Raw genomic sequence first — 20,981 nt, forward strand, 5'->3', positions numbered from 1 at the left:
GCAGGAGAATGGCGTGAACCCGGGAGGCAGAGCTTGCAGTGAGGCATGATCGTGCCACTGCACTCCAGCCTGGGTGAGAGAGCAAGACTTTGTCTCAAAAAAAACAAAAAAAAAAAAAAACAAAAACAGAGAGAGATCTATTAAGAGAGGAGGTCTCACTATGTTGCCCAGGCTGGTCTCAAACTTCTGGGCTCAAGCAATTCTCCCACCTCAGCCTCCTAAGTAGCTGGGACTACAGGCTGTATCACTGTGCCTGACTGTAATATATTCTGGAAAAATCAGTGAGAGTAGATTTTAAATATTCACACCACAAAAATACATGTAATACATATGTAAATTAGTCTGATTTAGTCATTCTGCAAAGTATACATTTGTAAACATCATGTTAGATACAATAAACATACTTTTTTTTTTTTTTTTTTTAAGACAGTCTTGCCCCGTCACCCTGGCTGGTGTTTAGTGGTGCAATCTCGGCTCACAGCAACCTCCACCTCCCAGGTTCAAGCAATTCTCCTGCCTGGGCCTCCCAAGTAGCTGGAACTACAAGCGTGCTCCACCATACTTGGCTAATTTTTGTATTTTTAGTAGAGATGGAATTTTGCCTTGTTGGCCAATGAGGTGATCCACCCACATTGGCCTTCCAAAGTGCTGGGATTACAGGCATGAGGCACCACACCTGGCCCCAATAAACACAATTTTAGAAGTCAGTTTTTAAAAGTTAATGAAAAACAAATCTAAAGAACTTGAGGGGATAAAGGAGTGTGAAAAGTGGTAGACTGAAAAGACTGCATGTTTCCATGGGGTAGGATTGTTAGGGTACTAGAGAAAATCTGGTTGAGCGAGGAATGCATGAAACATTACAAACAGGTTGCTATTACTAGTAGCAAGATTAATGTGTCCGAGAATAACTGGCTGAAGGAGGGAGGAGTACAGGCTCATTGGAAAAGTGGAGATGAAGAAACTGAAAAGCCAAGTATTAAATCTACGTAAGCATTAAAATTATCAATTCAGATGGTAGTGTTACAGTGGGAACTAAAATTTAAGAAATCCAGGCATCAGAAGATGACTGCTGTAAGTATCAGGTGGTACGGTCTGATGGCCTGAGCGTCCATGCCATGGGGTGTCAGAGAAGATGAAAGGAGAATGGTCTGGAAGCAGCGAGAAGGACATCTTCCCACCCCCAGGACCAGTGGTAAGGGTGAAGTAGAAAAGTACAGGGAATGTTCATCAATACATAGGAAATTCTGGCCGGGCACGGTGGCTCACGCCTATAATCTTAACACTTTGGAAGGCCAAGGCTGGTGGATCAGTTGAGGTCAGGAGTTCGATACCAGCCTGGCCAACATAGTGAAACCCTGTCTCTACTAAAAAAAAATACAAAAATTAGTCAGGAGTGGTGGTGCATGCTTATAGTCTCAGCTACTGGGGAGGCTGAGGCAGGAGAATCACTAGAACCTGGGAGGCAGAGGCTGCAATGAGCCGAGATTGCACCACTGCACTCCAGCCTAGGGGACAGAGCAAGACTCCATCTTTTTTTTTTTTTTTTTTTTAAAGACAGTCTTGCTCTGTCCCCTAGGCTGGAGTGCAGTGGTACAATTTCAGCTCATTGCAGCCTCCGCCTCCCGGATTCAAGTGATTCTTCTGCCTCAGCCTCCCAAGTAGCTGGAACTACAGGCATGCACCACCATGCCCGGCTAATTTTTGTATTTTTAGTAGAGACGGGGTTTCACCATGTTGTTCAGTCTGTTCTTGAACTCCTGACCTCGTGATCCACCCGCCTCAGCCTCCCAAAGTGCTGGGATTACAGGCGTGAGCCACCACGCCCAGCCCAAGACTCCATCTCAAAGAAAAAAAGACATAGAGAATTCTGCCCTAACCTCTGTGGGGAGTTCCAGAGGGCACAGAGGAAGATCTCTAGAAGTTGGGGAGAAGCAAGAGATGGACTCAGAAAGGGATATAAGTGGAGGAAGTTTAGAGTGGGATCAGGCAGGGAGTGACCCAGGAATCCTGAGCCTCTTATAACTGAGCAGATAAGGACAAAAGCTTTAATGAGATCAGACCTGATAGTCTCAGAAAATGGTGGAGAAGCTGGAGTCTTGGGAGGAGGGAAGGGTAGGCATCTTGCCAAGAGCACCCAGAGTTCTGGGCCCTTCTTCACTCCTGCTAATAGAAATGAGGAAGCCTGGGGAGGTGGGTCTGACTTGGAGCACTTGAGGCTCCTTCTTGATCCTTGCCACGAGGTCATATGAGGAGTATTTGAATACCATATGGTTCCTTACATGTGGTAGATACCATAGAGCTCCGAAGAGTGAAAGTAGTCAGACTAATTGTGTTGACCTGGAAAAATGTTTGATAGAGTTTTAAAAGCAAGTTGCCAAAAGTGTATGTATACACATACAGACAGTTGGCTTTCGGTATCCATGGATTCTGCATCTGAGGATTCAGCCAACCTTGGGTTGAATATTCAGGGAACAAAGAAAAAAATGGATGGTTGCATGTGTATTGAACATACACAGACCTTTTGTCATTATTCCCTAAATACAATGACTATAGAGCATTTATATTGTATTAGGTATTGTAAGCAGTAGGGATGATTTAAGGTATACTAGAAGGTGTGCATAGGTCACAAATACTATACCATTTTATATCAGGGACTTTAGCTTTTGGATTTTGGTATCTGCAGGAGGTCCTGGAACCAGTTCCTCATGGATTATCAAGGGACACATACACATAAATACACATACACACGGAGGGGGAGAAATGAGATGGAGGAAGGAAGATGTAACAACATACAATTGGCAAATCTAGATGAAGAGTGTATGGGTGTTCATTATACAGTCTGTTCTATAGAAAATTCTAATTTTCTAAGTTTGAATGAAAGAATGTTACAAGATATTATGTATAGCATTTTTTTATAGAATATGTATATACATATGGAAGTATGTTATAAACTTAGACAAAAACCAGGAAGTATAACTGCCTGACATGTTCTCCTTGCCCACTGCCCAGATACAGCCAGTTTATCAAGACAGGGCAATTGTAATAGAGAAAGAGTTTAATTCATGCAGAACTGGCTGACCAAGACCGGAGTTTTATTACTCCAATCAGTCTCCCTGAAAATTTGGAGACTCGGGTTTTTTAAGGATAATTTGGTGGGTAGGGGGTCAGGGAGTGGGGTGTGCTGATTGGTTGGGTCTAGAGATGAAATAAGGGGTCAGCCGGGGGCGGTGGCTCACGCCTGTAGTCCCAGCACTTTGGGAGGCCAAGGCGGGTGGATCACCTGAGGTCAGGAGTTTGACACCAGCCTGGCCAACATGGTAAAACCCTGTCTCTATAAAAACACAGAAATTACCCAGGTGTGGTGGCTTGCACCTTAATCCCAGCTGCTCAGGAGGCTGAGGCAGGAGAATCGCCTGAACCCAGGAGGTGGAGGGAGCAGTGAGCCAGGATCATGCCACTCAACTCCAGCCTGGGCAATAAGAGTGAAACTCCAGCCTGGGCAATAAGAGTGAAACTCCATCTCAAAAAATAAATAAAGAAGAGGTCAAAGTGGGTTCTTGCCATCTTCTGTTCCTGGGTGGGATCACAGAACTTGTTGAATGACATGACCAGATTACCATTCTCGGTGGCACTAGCTGGTACATCAGAATGCAGGGTCTGAAAGATATGTGAGCACCAATCTTAGATTTTACAATAGTGATGTTATGGGGAGATTTGCAATCTTGTGGCCTCTGGCTACAAGACTCCTAAACCATAATTTCTAATCTCATGGCTAATTTGTTAATCTTACAAAGGCTGTCTAGTCCCCAGGCAAGAAGGGGGTTTGTTTTGCAAAAGGGCTATTGTCTTTGTTCCAGAGTTAAACTATAAATTCCAGGCCGGGTACGGTGGCTCACACCTGTAATCCCAGTACTTTGGGAGGCCAAAGGGGGCAGATCATGAGGTCAGGAGATTGAGACCATCCTGGCTAACACGGTGAAACCCCATCTCTACTAAAAATACAAAAAAATTAGCTGGGTGTGGTGGCGGGCACCTGTAGTCCCACCTACTTGGGAGGCTGAGGCAGGAGAATGGCGTGAACCCAGGAGGCGGAGCTAGCAGTGAACTGAGATCACGTCACTGCACTCTGGCCTGGGCGACAGAGCAAGACTCCATCTCAAAATAAATAAATAAAAATAAAAAATAAATAAATTCCTCCCAAAGCTAGTTCAGCCCATGTCCAGGAATGACCAAGGGCAGCTTGGAGGTTAGGAGCAAGATGGAGTTCGTTAGGTTAGATCCCTTTCATTGTCATGATTTTCTCACTCTTAATTTTTGCAAGGTAGCTTTAGAAGGACTTAGAGCAAGCTGTAACAGCATTTACCTCTGGGATAAGGGCCTTTACTACCAAGCTGGTATGGTTTTAAATAGAGTAGAGCTGTAATGGTGGCTTCTACATTGATATATTTTCTAATAAATATTTAGAAGATAAATCAGTACAAAATATTGTACCGTATTAGCCCAGTTTTCAGATAAAGACTCCACACATGTATATGGAAAGTAAGCAACGAGGAAGGGGTCTCCTTTGGGGGAGAACAATTATTCCAAGACATGGCTCATCACAGATAACCTGCTGGCATGTTCCCAAATACCTCACTCCCCACGTAGCCCAGCAGCATGTCGTTCCTGCACAACCCAAGACTCCCCTCTAGCCCCTGTCCGTGTGCAGACAGCCCCTCGTCTGCTGTGCTGCACATTGTACCTTTGCAACGTATCTTCGTGCTTTCCCTCTAATAAATCTGCCTTTTTCCCCCCATGACTGTCTTAGTAAATTCCTTTACCGCCTGCCACACCAGCCGTAGCCAGTTGTACCCGTGACATTTTGATGGCCCGTATGGGAAGTGCTCGCGGACTGCTTAGGGAGTCCTCCCCTCCTCTCTCCCTTTCTTCTCCAACTCCAGCCTCTCAGTGGACAGCGCCCAAGCCTGGAGACGAATGAATGTCCCCAGCCAGGTCTACTCCCTAGTGGACCAGAAGGTCCCGGTGGAGAGATGCCTGACCATCCGACCACCGACCACCGCTGCCTGATTCAGTAAAAGTTTACAGCACCTTTTCAGTTTACAGCTTTCCTTTTTCATCTTCCTGGGGAAACACTCTAGTATCCCTCTGACAATTCATGCCACTGGCTAGGGCCACTCCTTCATGTAGCCTGGAGGCCAAGGAGTAAATAGGTTTGGCTACCTTGCTGGGAAGGGAGGAAGGCCCCTCCTGTCCTTTCTGGCCAAAAGTTCCAATCCCTACGTGTGGTGCCACTGGCAGCAGCAGCTCAACCAGGGCAAACCTACACACACTTTGGGGAACCCGGACCCCCTCTTTCTCACGCTAAATTCTTCTATGAAGACAGCCAGCCACCCTGCTCCGGACATCTTAAGCCAGGTGATCCCAAACAGCACTGGGACAAATTCAACAGTTTCACCTTCAAATGATGCTGCGGATGGAATATCGGTATCCCCGAGAATGCTGGCTACCTTTACGAGTCTCCCCTGGATGCAGGTGGATAATCAGTTTCACCTTGATAGGCTCCCCTCCTCCAACAAGTCCCTTTGTCCACCAAGAGCCAACATCCCAGGCCTCACAACCCAGGACAGTGACCCACAGGGTCTCCTGACAGACCAACAGGCATAGGTAGGGTCAACTCTATGCCCCAAGCCAGCAGGAAGTAGCTGCAAAATGAAACTGCCACCCCAGTGCCAGAGCTTGGGCATTGTTCAGTTAGAGGGGGAATGTGGAGTCCCGATAAGCTGTGCCAGCAGCAACGGGGAAGGGGTCCCAGGTGAGGGAGAGCAACTGTTCCAAGAGAAGGCTAATCAGACAACCTGTGGACACAACATCCCACTTGCTCCGCACACAGCCCCCTCCGGCATGACCCTGTAAGACGTCCCTCAAGCCCCTGCCTCTTTGCAAGCAGCCCCATCTCTGCTATGCTGCCCATTGTACTCTTGCAACGTATCTTCCTACTTTTGAGAAAGGGTCTGGTTCTGTCATCCAGGCTAGAGTGCAGTGGCACGACCTCGCCTCACTGCAACCTCTGCCTCCCAGGTTCAAGTGATCCCTACCTTAGCTTCCCAAGTAGCTGAAACGGCAGGCACGAGGCACCACTCCTGGCTAATTTTTAAATTTTTGGTAGAGGAGGATTTTTGCCGTGTTGCCCAGGCTAGTCTCGAACTCCTGAGCTCAAGCGATCTGCCTGCCTCAGCCTTCTGAAGTGCTGGGATTACAGTTATGAACCACCGTGCCCAGCCCATACTCTCCCTCTAATAAATCTGCCTTTCTATTCCTGCAACTGTCTTGAATTCCTTTATTGCTTGTGATACCGGCCCCAGCCAGTCACACCCAAGACAGTATGTATATTTGTATATATTTACATTATTTCTAGATATATCTCCAGTTATTAAACATTTAATGATGGCATGGTGGCTGACACCTGTAATCCCGGCACTTTGGGAGACCAGGACAGGTGGATTGCTGGACCCTAGGAGCTCAAGACCAGCCTGGGCAACATAGTGAGACTCCCCCGTCTTTACAAAAAATATAAAAATTAGCCAGATGTGGTGGCACATGCCTGTAGTCACAGCTACTCAAGAGGCTGAGGTGGGACGATCACTTGAGCCCAGGAGGCAGAGATTGCGCCACTGCACTCCAGCCTGGGTAACAGAGTGAGAACCCCATCTCAAAAACAAGCAAAACATAAAAACATTTAAGAAAACTTTGTGTTGTGCAGTCTGATGTATTTTTCACCTACATTCTCCTGCTTTAAAGGGGTAATTTGTACATAAAAACCCCTGCTAGGATGAATTCTCCTAAGTGGAGAATATAATTGCCATTAATTCCGGTGGAAAAATTTGTATGCACACCTTAGTCTCTAAATACACTCATTTATCCTAAAACACCATAAACCCATTAAAATGGACACAGATAATTGACCTCAGCTAACACAGCACAACATAAGCAAGGTCTCTTAATTACCTTATAAAATGGCTGTCTACATACATTAAGCTGTTCGTGCATTGTTATAAATACCTGAGGCTGGGTAATTTATAAAGAAAAGAGTTTTTTTTTTTTTTTTTGGTTGTGTTTTTTTAAGATGGAGTCTTGCTCTGTCACCCAGGCTGGAGTGCAGTGGCATGATTTTGGCTCACTGCAAACTCCACCTCCCGGGTTCAAGCGATTCTCCTACCTCAGCCTCCTTAGTAGCTGGGATTACAGGCACCCACCACCATGCCCAGCTAATTTTTATATTTTTAGTAGAGACGGGGTTTCACCATGTTGGCCAGGCTGGTCTCGAATTCCTGACGTCAGGTGGTCCACCTGCCTCGACCTCCCAAACTGCTGGGATTACAGGCGAGAGCTACCACACCTGGCCAAGAAAAGAGATTTAATCGGCTCATGGTTCTGCAGACACCTGCTCAGCTTCTGGGGAGGCCTCGGGAAACTAGCAATTATGGCGGAAGGTGAAGGGGGAGCAGGCACATCACATGACAAAATTAGGAACAGGGGGAGGGGGTGCCACACGCTTTCAAATAACCAGCTCTCACAAGAAGTATCTTGAGAACAGCACCATGCCATGAGGTGTCCTCCCTCATGACCCAAACACCTCCCACCAGCCCCCGCCTCCAACATTGGGGATGGCATCTCAGCATGAGACTTGGACAGAGACGAATATCGAACTATATCACTACACTTCTCCAGCTCTTTCAGAGCTGCATTATACCCTTGAGACTATACTATCAAAAAAAGCATATTTGACATCCATCGTTCACATAAGAGAACGCTTTATACAAAAAGGTAAAGTAGTAGAGGCAGAAAAGTCAATGGAAACAATGGAAGGAGTGCCAGGGTTGTCTCTACAAGCTAGCAAGTTACAAATGCTGAGAACTTCACACACCCCACTCTACAACTAGGAAGGTGACCACAGGGGTTACTCTCATTAGCTGCGTGTTCCCAAGGCTCTAAAAATCTAGAACACATCTTTTTTTTTTTTTTTTTTTTTGGAGATGGAGTCTCGCTCTGTCGCCCAGGCTGGAGTGCAGTGGCGTGATCTCAGCTCACTGCAACCTCCACCTCCCAGGTTCAAAAGATTCTCCTGCCTCAGCCCCCAAAGTAGCTGGGATTTCAAGAGCGCACCACCGCACCTGGCTATTTTTAGTAGAGACGAGGTTTCACCATGTTGGCCAGACTGGTCTCTAACTCCTGACCCTCAAGTGATCCACCCACCTCTGTGTCCCAAAGTGCTGGGTTTACAGGAGTGAGCCGCCACACCTAGCCTCAAATCAGAACTTTTTTTTTTTTTTTTTTTTTTTAGAAACAAGAATTCACTATTTGAGCAAAAAAAAAAAAAAAAAAAAAAGAGAGAGAGATATGCTGCTACTGCAATTTAGCCACTGCTGTTTGGTGGCCAGTCTCTGCTCTCTCTTTTCAGCAATAGTAAGTCGGGTGCCCTTTTCCCTGGGCAGGGAAATCCAAGGTTTACTGCCATTGCCAGTGACAAAAATGTTGGAAAGCCTCAGGGCAAAGCTGTTGCCACTGGCATCCCTCACATGCACCACATTTAAGAACCAGGATGTCCTTCCCTGTTGGTGGTCACACCAACATGACTGAGGCTGGCTCCAATCACCATACACGCATTGCCTGTGTGCAATTTGATAAAGTTGATTATCTTGCCAGTCCCTAAATCAATCTGCACAGTATTGTTCACCTTGATGACAGGATCTGGGTAGTGGATAGTTCCAGTATCATGAGTCACCAGGCGATGGATTCCCTTCATCCCCATAGTCACCTTCCTCACTTTGCACAGGTTGTACTTTGCCTCTTCCACTGTAACGCAGTCAACAGCAAAACAGCCCTTGGGTCACAGACCAGGCAGAAATGCTCACCTGTCTTGATGCCCATGACATCCGTGAATCCAGCAGGGTATGTGATAGCCACTGGAACCTTGCCATCAATTTTAATGAAGCATTGCATACATATCTCCTTTACGTCATCTCCAGTCAACGCATACTTGAGTCTATTCCTGAGGAAGACGATCAGGGGAAGACATTCCCTCAGCTTGTGGGGACCTGTCGATGGACGAGGTGCAAATATACCCTTTAGTTTGTCAAGCATCCAATGCTTCGGCACTGCAACACGCTTCAAGTGCTTCTTAGGGCCCCAGGCCAAGATCAGAGCTCTTTTGAAGTGCCTTGTAATCCTCATAAACCACAGTGCTTTTAAATGAAGCTCCTCTTAAAGACAAATCCTTGCAGTCTGGGCGTATCTCAAGATGTAACTGTACTTCATTTAGTCCTCACTCAAGCCTAGGAGGCAGTGGTTTTTATCCTACTGGTGAGGCAGCCAGCCAAAAGCAGCAATGCCAAGAACAACAAAACCCAGCTCATGAGGTGTATTTCCAGTTGAGACTTCTTCCTGTTCAACTCTGAGTCCGTGCTCACTGTATTTGGCCATACCGCCCATTTTTATCCTGATATTTTAGAGATCTTTTTCCACTTCCATAGATATTTTTCATAACCGAACTGCATATTGGGTTATGTCTTTATTTGTAAGTGTGAAGTTGGGACTCACCTACTTGGCCTCCAGCTATTCAGGAATCTGGGGTGGGAGGATTGCTTGAGCCCAGGAGGTCGAGAACCATGTTCCTACCACTCCACACCAGCCTGGGAGACAACATGAGACTCTGTCTTTAAAAAAAAAAAAAAAAGCCAACACCACACACACACACAAAGAAAAGAAAGGCCCAGAACCACATTCCCCAAAACCCGCTTGGAGTGGTTGCACAGGCCGCTCCCGGGAGGGCTGGCACTTCCACTCTGTGGGGCTGATGCTGAGTGTGAGAACACAGTGTCCCTGGAGGCCTGTGTCCCTGCAGATTGCTAAAGCCGTCACTGCGAGTGAGACGAATGGGCAGCAGATGGAGGTTTGGACAGGCAGAGTCCAGGCATCTGAAGGGCACAGGGAGGACTGCAGTGGTGAAAATCAAGCCAGGCTTTTTCTGTGACTGGGAGCAGGCCGTGGCGTTTGGGGCCTGGCTGCCTCAGGTGGTTTGGGTCTACCGGCCCAGGAGCAGCCTGAAGAAGGGGCACAGGATGGCCAGGCCTGGGCAAGGAAAGGGCAGCTGAGGGGTGCCCTGGTGAGACACCAGCGTCTCTGAGGGGCAGCCATTTAGCAGAATGGGTGATCACAGCAGGTAGACACATGACCCCCTGCAGTGGGTCAGCTGCTGGGGATGCTCAGTGGTGGCTCCGTGTGGTCTCAGGAGGCCCAGTGCTGATGACTGGAACCACATTCTAACAGTAGTGACAGGACTAGGATCAGCCATGACAGTCAACAGGCATTGCTGTTCTGCCCTTGGCCGTGTACGCGGTTTGAGTTCTCTCATTCGGCAGTCAGATAACCCATGAGAGAAAGTCACCATTCTCCTCTTATAAATGAAGTAACTGAAGTTCAGAGAGGTTAAGGAATTTTCAGACTGCGTGACGTGCTACAATACTAAGAATACGAGAAGTTAAGGCTGTATTAGAGCAACCACTGAAGAAAAAAAGGAACAGTATATCCAAAACACTAGTAGATAAATTAAAACTGAAATCAAACATTTTTAGGCCCAGTGCAGTGGCTCACACCTGTAATCCCAGCACTTCGGGAGGCTGAGACAGGCAGGCAGATCACTTGAGGTCAGGAGTTCAAGACCAGCCTGGCCAACATGAAACCCCATCTCTACTAAAAATACAAAAATTAGCTGGGAGTGGTGGCGGGTGCCTGTCATTTCAGCTACTCAGAAGGCTGAGGCAGGAGAATTGCTTGAACCTAGGAGGCAGAGGTTGCAGTGAGCCAAGATCATGCCACTACACTCCAGCCTGGGTGACACAGCAAGACTTCTCTCAAAAAAAATATTTTGAACACAAAAGAGGGCAAGAAAGAAGAGGAGCCAAAACAGGGCAGGGAGTGGGAGAAGAAAGTGAAGAGTAAAATGGTAGACCTAAAACCACCATAATAAAAGGCAGAAATTGTCCAAGGGATAAAGATTCAAAGGCAAAGCCAAATTATATGTAGTACAAGAGTCATTTTAAATATAAAGACACAGGTGGACTGGGCACAGTGGCTCACACCTATAATCCCAGCACTTTTGGAGGCTGGGGCAGCAGGATTACTTGGGGCCAGGAGTTCTAGTCCAGCCTGGGCAACATCGCCAGACCCCGTCTCTTCAAAAGAAGTTTAACAGAAAAACTAGCTGGGCATGGTGGTGTATGCACGGAGTTCCAGCTACTCAGGAGGCTGAGATGGGAGGATTGCTTGAGCCCAGGAGTTTGAGGCTGTAGTGAGCTATGATAGCACCACTGTACTCCAGCCTGGGTAACAGAGCAAGACGCTGGCTCTGGAAAAAAAAATGAAAGATTTGCCCAAGGTAAAGACAGCCCAGACCTCGTTGGGGCTGGGAAGCAGGAATGGGTAGAATGGGGACAGGTCCATGGCAGAGAAAGGATGTGGACCCAGAGTTGCAGACCCTAAAACCTAAGGTCTTTAACGGACACTGTATTTCCTACCTTCTGGCATGTTCCATGGCAGCACTCCGAGTCCTACCAGGGAGCAGTCTTCAGATGTGACACAGCTTCACAGCTGTGCTGCCTTCCCTGAGCTAATACTTCCCCACTACTGGTCAAAAATGAGGTGACGTTTCTCTTAACCTCCTCTCTTTTTTAATACATCCTCCCCATCCCTCCACCCCGGGGACTCATTCTCCCAGCAGCTGCTGAACTCCTGTGTATCAGATTCTTACACTTGAGCATGCATCAGAATCACCTGGAAGGTGTAATACACTAAAGGCCGGGCCCTGTCCCTGCCGTTTCTGAATCTGTATGCTGGCGTGGAGCCTGGGAATCTGCATTGCTAACAGAGTTCCCCAGGTGCTCGCACTTGGAGAAGCCCTGTGGGCGTTTAAGCTCATTGCTTCACGAGACACTGAGAAACAGCTCCCGCCTCGAAGCCCACCAGCGAGCTTGAAGACTATCGGGTGAACAGGTGAGTCCAATGGGGAGTAATTAGTTTCCAACAGAGGAAGCTCAGGTGCCCTGTGGGAGCACACAGGGGCAGCACCCGCCTCACGTCAAGGGAAAAGCAGCCCGAGACAAACTTCCGGTGCCACAGAAAGCCAGATGGTTTCATGGAGGCCACCCAGCCCCCCGTCACCCATCATGACTCTGCTTGCACAGTTTGAGCAATGCCATTGGTTTTGCCCGTGTGGCCAACTTTTAGGCATTTCCATAGGGCCACAAGGCAGGCCCCCAGCTGCTGGCATTGCCTGGTCTTATGATCTCAGGCTCCCAGCACCCTCACCGCCCAGCAGCCTGTTCCATAGCAGCATCTCCCACCTTCTCCCTGACTTCTAGAGGGGAGCACCCCATGAGCTTAGCTGTGCTCTCACCAGCACGGTCACATTCCTGCTTTCGTCGACGAATGAATCTTCCGGGCCTTCCCATGGGCGTTCTGCCTCACAGGGCTCGTCCACACAACTGCCCACCTCTGAGCCTTTTAACGCCTCTTTCCACCATCTGACAGCAGCGCCAGCACCTCTCCTTTGCTTAGTGTGCTCTGCCTTCTGCCTGCTTCTAGGAGCCATCTGGCAGCACGGTGGCCCATCCCCTAGGGTCCTGAGCAAGGCATTAAGTCCTGTATCCTGGGAGAGTCCTCCCGAACTGATACCCCCACCTTTCTCCAGCTTCATGGGCTTTCCCCTTGGTCCAGCTCTGTCAGCACCCAGTTCTCGTCACGTGTGCCCCGTCCCTGCAAGCGCTTTTTGGCTCCATTCTGCAGCTCCCTTGATACAAGGTCCTTCTCCTCTCTTACCAGGCCTGGTGCCATCATGGCCAGGACTGGAAAAGAGAGATGCTGGGGTTAATGTCCTGCAGGAGGGAAGCCTCCATCTCCTGTGAGGAGGGTACTCTCGCCCCGGTGGGAAGAGTGGGGCCACTTCTGTGCACTCAGGGCTTACGGGCTCTGGGGATTTGAGGTTTTGGGAGTGCATCAACCCAGATGTCTGCATCTCATGCATCAGGGCCCTGCATCTGGCACAGCAGCCTGTCTAGGTGGAGCATTTAACCTTCTTGGGAGCTTGGCTGATCTTACAACTAAATCCTGGGTCTAGTTCTCAGCTTTCTCTACCTTGCAGCTGCAAGAGATAAAAACCTCTTTATGTGCTCCTAAGGTGGCTTTCACCCTTAGCTTTTAATTACCTGTTAATCATTCTCAGCTTTTTTCATTTCCCAAAGTCTTTGCGTTTAGCAGCAACCACCTAGTTTCACTGTGGTTTTTGGGTTTGTGAGACAGGGTCTTGCTCTGTCACCCAGGCTGAATTGCAGTGGCATAATCACACCTCACTGCAACCTCGACCTCCCAGGCTCGAGATCCTTCTGCCTCAGCCTCCCAAGTAGCAGGGACTACACCACCACACCTGGCTAATTTTGATTTTTTATGGGGACGTGGGTCTTGCTATGTTGCCCAAGCTGGTCTTGAACTCTTGGGCTCCAGCAATTCTCTTACCTCAGCCTCCCAAAGTGCTGGGATTTGAGGCGTGAGCCGCTGCTCCTGGCCCTATGTTCTATAGGTATTCTCTCCCCTCATACCTCAAACTCCTGACACAGGGAACCCACTAGTGGATAGTCTTCCCCAGAATACCATTGCATTTCATCAGCAGTGGAAGTTTTCACAACCTCATTGCTACTGTGTGCCCGACCTATCTGCGCTTCCCCTACCGACCATGAAGAGGTCCTCACTGCCAGCCTGGTAGTCAGCAGTCTAGCTCCAGAATCCCACCTCAGCATCCGCATTTTGCAGCCCACTCCCGGCACGCAGGATCATAGCAGGAGCTCCCCACAGGAAGTAGACTCTGAGATGAAAATGACCACACAAATTTACTGGTACCCCAGGAGCAATACCTGTGGAACTGAAGATACGTAGGGGTAGGGAAAGAGCAACGTTGGGCAGAGGAAGATAGAGCCTCAACATCATCCCAAGTTTGGGTGAAAAGACTGGACCTTTAAAAAACCCTACTGAGCAATCACTGGATGCAGCTGCCCAGAAAGGAGGCAGGACCCGAGGTCAAGATGATGCTCTTCAGCTGAGGAAACTCCCGAAGAGGACGGCAGCTGCGGACTGTCTGCTGGCCACAGCAGCGCGTGGGGAGGTCGGCCTGCAGTCCTGGAGGGAATCTGGGTGGCTAATCACGCAACCACTAGATTAGGTACAGATGCAGGCTGGTCTGAGACCGGATTCTCTTGCGACTGCTCCAGACGTTTCTGTTAGTAGAAAGCCAGATCACCCAATGGGCGGGGAGAGGCACGTGCACTGTTTAACGTGGTCTAACTCAGACCAAGGGTGGGGCAACCCCTGCCCGAGGAGGAATCTGTTTTTAAGCTGAGATTAAATCAAGTGCGACCCCTGATTAAACTCAGAGCCTTTTGCTTAACTGTACTTGTCAATATAACACATAATTGGAAGCTTTTAAGCATTTTGGGACAATTCGGGTGTGAGTCTACCTTTTCAACTGTAAGTTTTACAAGATGTAAATGCAGATCGAGTATTTCTCATGAAAATGTAGCATCCAGGTGGAGATGTGATGGAAGTGCAAATTACACACTAGGTTTGAAAGAGTATAAGAAAAAGAGTGTAAAATATATCATTAATAATTTTAAAATATTGATTACATGTTGAAATATGTAGATATATTGGGTTAAATAAAATATATTATTAAAATTCTTTTTTTTTTTTTTTTTTTGAGACGGGGTCTTGCTCTGTCGCCCAGGCTGGAGTGCAGTGGCGCGATCTCGGCTCACTGCAAGCTCCGCCTCCCGGGTTCATGCCATTCTCCTGCCTCCGCCTCCTGAGTAGCTGGGACTACAGGTGCCCGCCACCACACCCGGCTAATTTTTTTTGTATTTTTAGTAGAGACGGGGTTTCATCGTGTTAGCCAGGATGGTCTCATCTCCTGACCTCGTGATCCGCCTGTCTCGGCCTCCCAAAGTGCTGGGATTACAGGCGTGAGCCACCGCGCCCGTCCCTCTTTTTTTTTTTTTTTTTTTTAAGAGACAGGGTCTCACCACCACACCCGGCTAATTTTTGCATTTTTGTTTTGTAGAGAAGAGGTTCTCACTATGTTGCCCAGACTGGTCTCGAACTCCTGGGCTCAAGCGATCCGCCCGCCTCAGACTCCCAAAGGTGCTGGGATTACAGGCGTAAGCCACCGTGCCCGGCCTCTTTTTACTTTTTCAGTAGGGCTACCAGATAATTTAAAATCATCCATTTGGCTCGCCTTGTATTTCTTTTGTATTTCTTTGAAACAACGCTGGGTTAGGAACAGCAAGGCATAGCCATATGCAGTTTTCATATTGGCCACCAGGTGGCAGCCTTATACTGGGTCGTTTTCAGACTCTTGGGAGGCCGGTGGGTGGAGCAGGGGACAGACGCAGATTTTACCAGCAAGTGAAAAAGTCCCTCAGCCAGGTTTGTGCTTGCTACTCCATTTTTATATTACTTACGCCTCACATTTATTTGTATGTAGATGGTTGTTGACATAATAAAATATATGTAATTTCCTCTGTGTTTAAGAGCAGTTCTCCCTCACTGAGCTGGGAGTTTCCTTAAAAAACCTGGCTCTTAATTATATAGAGAGAGACTGGGCGCGGTGGCTCTAATTATATATAGAGAGACCCAGCGCGGTAGCTCACACCTGTAATCCCAGCACTTTGGGAGGCCGAGGTGGGTGGATCGCCTGAGGTCAGGAGTTCGAGACCAGCTTGACCAACATGGTGAAACCCTGTCTCCACTAAAAATACAAAAATTACCTGGGCATGGTGGCATGCACCTGTAATCCCAGCAACTCAGGAGGTTGAGGCAGGAGAATTGCTTGAACCTGGGAGGAAGAGGTCGCAGTGAGCTGAGATTGCACCACTGCAGTCCAGCCTGGGCAACAGAGTAAGACTCCATCTCAAAAAAAGAAAAAAAATACACACACACACACAAAGACAGGGTGACAGGGTCTTGCTCTGTCACCCATGCTGCAGTGCAGTGGTGTGATCATAGCTCACTACAGCCTCAAACTCCTGGGCTTAAGCGATCCTCATGCCCCAGCCTCCTGAGCAGCACATTGCAAGTGCAACCCACTGCACCCAGCTACTTTTTCTTTTTTTTAAAGTAAAGGAGTCTCACTATGTTGCCCAGGCTAGTCTCAAACTCCTGGCCTCAAACAATCCACCCGCCTTTTTTTTTTTTTTTTTTGAGACAGTCTCACTCTTGCCCAGGCTAGAGTGCACTGGCACCATCTTGGCTCATTGCAACCTCTTGCCTCCTGGGTTCAAGCAATTCTTGTGCCTCTGCCTCCTGCGTAGCTGGGATTACAGGCATGTGCCACCACGCCTGGCTAATTTTTGTATTTTTGGTAGAGATGGGGGTTTTACCATGTTGGCCAGGCTGGACTCGAACTCCTGACCTCAGATGATCCGCCTGCCTCTGCCTCCCAAAGTGCTGGGATTACAGTTGTGAGCCCCTGTGCCCGGTCAGCTTGATACTATTTTTAATAGTCGACTTTGGGTCCCACTCCTGTGCCCAAGCTCTCTCTCATTTTGCTTTTCCCCTCTTCACACATCCATTCTCCAAGTTAATTTCTCTTCATGTCCTTATAATTAAATTGCATCTATAACCTTAATTCCCACCTATTAGACGCATCATCGGAACGGCTGACAGTGCACGGGCAGAGAAAGGTATTAGGAAAGCCAGTGAAGGAGAAAATGCAGGAGGGAGCCCGTTCCATTCCTGCCAAGATGCCGGGTTAGTGTGGAATGTTGGCTGCCCCCCAGGACCAGCCATGATAGATTTTTTTTAGATGGAGTCTCTCTGTCGCCAGGCTGGAGTGCAGTGGCAAGATCTCGCCTCACTGCAACCTCTGCCTCCTGGGTTCAAGCGATTCTCCTGCCTCAGCCTCCTGAGTAGCTGGGACTACAGACACCCACTACCACACCTGGCTAATTTTTGTATTTTAATAACAATGGAGTTTCACCATGCTGGCCAGGATGGTCTCGATTTCCTGACCTCATGATCTGCCCTCCTCGGCCCCCAAAAGTGCTAGGATTACAGGCATAAGCCACCATTCCCAGCCCATGATGGATCTTTAGAGGGAAACATCAAGAGACAGGAAGACCCGGGAGAAGAAGCAAAGATCGGAACCTGTGATTACGTGGGGAGGCTAGGGCTGTGGCCCAAGGCAGGAGGCTGTGAACTCGGCTGTGCGAGGAAAAAACAGGAAGTGAGCACCAGGGTTCTGCTCTGCTTCCGACCCAGCTCCAGGGCTTTGGGGCAATGGGTGCCTGCCCCCGGCCTGCAGGTGTCCTCAGGATAAAGTGGGTCATGCCGAGGCACTCTGCAGGGGAGGAAATGAAAAAGACTTAGAACTATAAAGTGTGTATCAAATTGCAATAAAAAAGGCCAGGTGTGGTGGCTTACACCTGTAATCTCAGCACTTTAGGAAGCCGAGGTAGGTGGATCAGTTGAGGTCAGGAGTTCGAGACCAGCCTGGCCAACATGGTGAAACCCTGTTCTTACTAAAAATACAAAAATTAGCCAGGCATGGTGGTGGACACCTGTAATCCCAGCTATTTGGGAGGCTGAGGAGGGAGAATCACTTGAACTCAGGAGAGGCTGCAGTGAGCAGAAATCATGCCACTGCATTCTAGTCTGAGCATAAGAGCAAGACTCCATCTCAAAAAACAAAACAAAACAAAACTGCAATGAAAGCAGTGTTTGGAGGAAAGCTTGCTTCCTGAAATACTTTTATGAGAAAAGAAGACACTGAAAATTACTGAGCTGAATATCTAAATTTGTGATGTTAAAAAATCACAAATGGATACATACAGATTAGGAAGCCAGCATTACCCTGATACAAAAGCCAGATAAAAACATCAGAAGAAAATTACCAACCAGTATCTCTCATGAATGTAGATGCAAAAACCTTCAATAAAGTACTAGCAAACTGAACGCAACAGCATATTAAAAGGATTATACACCATGATGAAGTGGGAGTTATCCCGGCATGCCAAGCGCTATAGGAAATAACAAGAAAATCCATCAGCGTAATATGCATTAATCGAATGAAAGGGGAAAATCACGTGATCACTTAAATTGATACAGAAAAGGCCTTTGACAAGATCCAACACCGTTCATGATAAAAAGCACTGAGAAATATAGGAATAGAAAGGAACTTCCTTAACACGATAAAGGGAATTTTTGAAAAACCCACACATAACGTATTTCAATGGTGAAGAGCCAAAAAGCTTTTTTCTTAAGATCAAGAATAACACAAGGATACCTGCTTTTACCACTGCTGTCCAACACTGTACTGGAAGTTCTAGATAGAGCAATTAAACAAGAAGTAAAAGCCATCCAAATTGGAAAGGAAAAAGTAAAACTACCTCCATTTGTAGATCATATGATCCTATATATAGAAAACCCCAAAGGATCCACAAGAAAGCTACTCAGACTAATAAACAAATGCAGGAAAGTTGCAAGGAACAAGCTCAATACACCCAAATCACTTGTTTCTTCACAGCTGCACCTGCCATGAGCAATCTGAAAAGGGAATTTAAAAAGCAGTTCCATTTACAAGAGCATCTAAAAGAATCAAACACATAGGAATATATTTAACCAAAGAAGTGAAAGACTTACACACTGAAAAGAATGTAACACTGCTGAAAGAAATTAACGAGCCGGGCGCGGTGGCTCACACCTGTAATCCTAGCACTTTGGTAGGCCAAGGTGGGTGGATCACCTGAGGTCAGGAGTTCAAGACCAGCTTGGCCAACATGGCAAAACCCCATCTCTACTAAAAATACAAAAATTAGCCGGGCATGGTGGTGGGCGCCTGTAATCCCAGCTACTTGGGAGGGTGAGGCAGGAGAATTGTTTAATCCTGGGAGGTGGAGGCTGCAGTGAGCCAAGATCGTGCCACTGCACTCCAGCCTGGGTGATGGAGTGAGACTGTCTCAAAAAAAAAAAAAAAAAAAAATCAGTGTAATATACATTAATTGAATGAAAGGAAAAAAAATCACTGATTACCTCAATGGATACAGAAAAGGCCTTTGACAAGATCCAACACCTTTCATGATAAAAAGCACTCAGAGGCTGGGCGCGGTGGCTCACGCCTAATCCCAGCACTTTAGGAGGCCGAGGCGGGTGGATCACCTGAGGTCAGGAGTTTGAGACCAGCCTGACCAACATGGTGAAACCTCCTCTCTACTAAAAATACAAAAATTAGCTGGGTGTGGGGGCTCACGCCTACAATCCCAGCTACTCAAGAGGCTAAAGCAGGAGAATCTCTTGAACCCAGGAGGTGGAGGTTGCAGTGAGCCGAGAAAGCACCATTGCACTCCAGCCTGGGCAACAAGAGCAAAACTCCATCTCAAAAAAATAATAATAAGTTAGCCGGGCATGGTAGCATAGGCCTGTACTGCAAGCTACTTGGGAGGCTGAGACACAAGACTGACTTGAACCTGAGAGACGGAGGTTGCAGTGAGCTGAGAGCGCACCTCTGCACTCCCGCCTGGGCAACAAAGCAAGACCCTAAAAAAGACTGTCTAAGAACCCCATGCAGGCTGAGTAAAGGAAACTAAGAAACTAAGCATCTTGGTAAACCAACGAAAATCAAAGGTAAACTCTTAAAAGCATCCAAAGAAAATCCATTAAACCTTTTTAAAATGCAACAGTAAATCACTGACTTCTCCACGAATCAACAGAAGCCAGAAGACACTGAAACACCTTCCAAGTCCAAATATCCATGTACGTACCCACATGCACACCGCAACAAAAATTATTTTTCAGAGTGACAGGCAACTTTTACAAGATCAAAATGAATAAATATCTTTTCAGACAGTGGAACGACAGGAGAATTTTCTCCAACAAAATTTTCACTGCATTAAAGACTGAAAGGTTCCAGAGAGAGAGAGAGACCGCCAATCCGGACACATCCTGGGGAAGGAACCGGCCCCCTCCATGGCCTGGCCGAAGTGATGGAAGCTGAGCATGAGGAAGCCTCAAGATCTAACTGCAGAGGCCGGGCGGGGTGGCTCATGCCTATGATCCCAGCACTTTGGGAGGCTGAGGCAGGCAGATCACCTGAGGTCAGGAATTTGAGACCAGTCTGAACAACATAGTGAAACCCCATCTCTACTGAAAATACAACAATTAGCCGGGCGTGGTAGTGAGTGCCTATAATCCCAGTTACTTGAGAGGCTGAGGCAGAAGAATGGCTTGAACCCAGGAGGCAGAGGTTGCCGTGAGCCAAGATGTCACTGCACTCCAGCCTAGGCGACAGAACAAGACTCTGTCTCAAAAAAAAAAAAAAAGTCTAACTGCAGGGTCACAGAAAATGCAGAGGGAGGCGGGGAAGAGTGTGGGAGCTGAGAGGACAGTGGCGCCAGCTCCCAGCACTGGATGCAGAAGGTGTGAGGGGCTGGGGTCTGACGGGGGAGGGGGTGATGCTTGCATGCACATTCCTGAGCACTGCACATGGGGGACTAAAGGCAGAGAAAGGCACCTGGAGTGTGTGCGTCAGCAGTGGTCCCAGTGACAACCCCAGGGGGCTATGGATTACAGAGCCTGGCCAAGGACTGCTGCCTTCCAGAAAGCCCCACGGGTCAAGCTAGCTTCAGCAGGTAGGGCCTAAATTCTAAACCCAGGGTGGAGCCGTGAGCAGGGAAGAGATATGAAGACCTCAGCTTCCTGAGAAGGCTGGGTTGCCAACATGAACTGCAGCCTGGAAAGGGAACGGTAGTGCTGGCCCTTTGTGGGTGACAAGGACAACTTCAAGCCCACCTCCCCTGGGCCACACAGACACAGGCAGTGCAGTCAGTGCTTCTAAACAGATGCATTTAATGGGAAATCTTGGGGCAGGGATGGCAGGAGCTGCGGGC

At 47.9% G+C, this 20,981-nt stretch overlaps 1 pseudogene; it reads right to left on the minus strand.

Annotated features, from left to right (window-relative positions):
• Positions 1-5,457: 5,457 nt before the first annotated feature.
• On the minus strand, positions 5,458-9,189 carry LOC101140745 (small ribosomal subunit protein eS4-like; annotated as a pseudogene).
• Between the last annotated feature and the right edge of the window lie 11,792 nt (positions 9,190-20,981).

This window comes from Gorilla gorilla, chromosome 18 (assembly GCF_029281585.2).
Source record: "Gorilla gorilla gorilla isolate KB3781 chromosome 18, NHGRI_mGorGor1-v2.1_pri, whole genome shotgun sequence".
NCBI classification, from domain to species: Eukaryota; Metazoa; Chordata; class Mammalia; order Primates; family Hominidae; genus Gorilla; species Gorilla gorilla.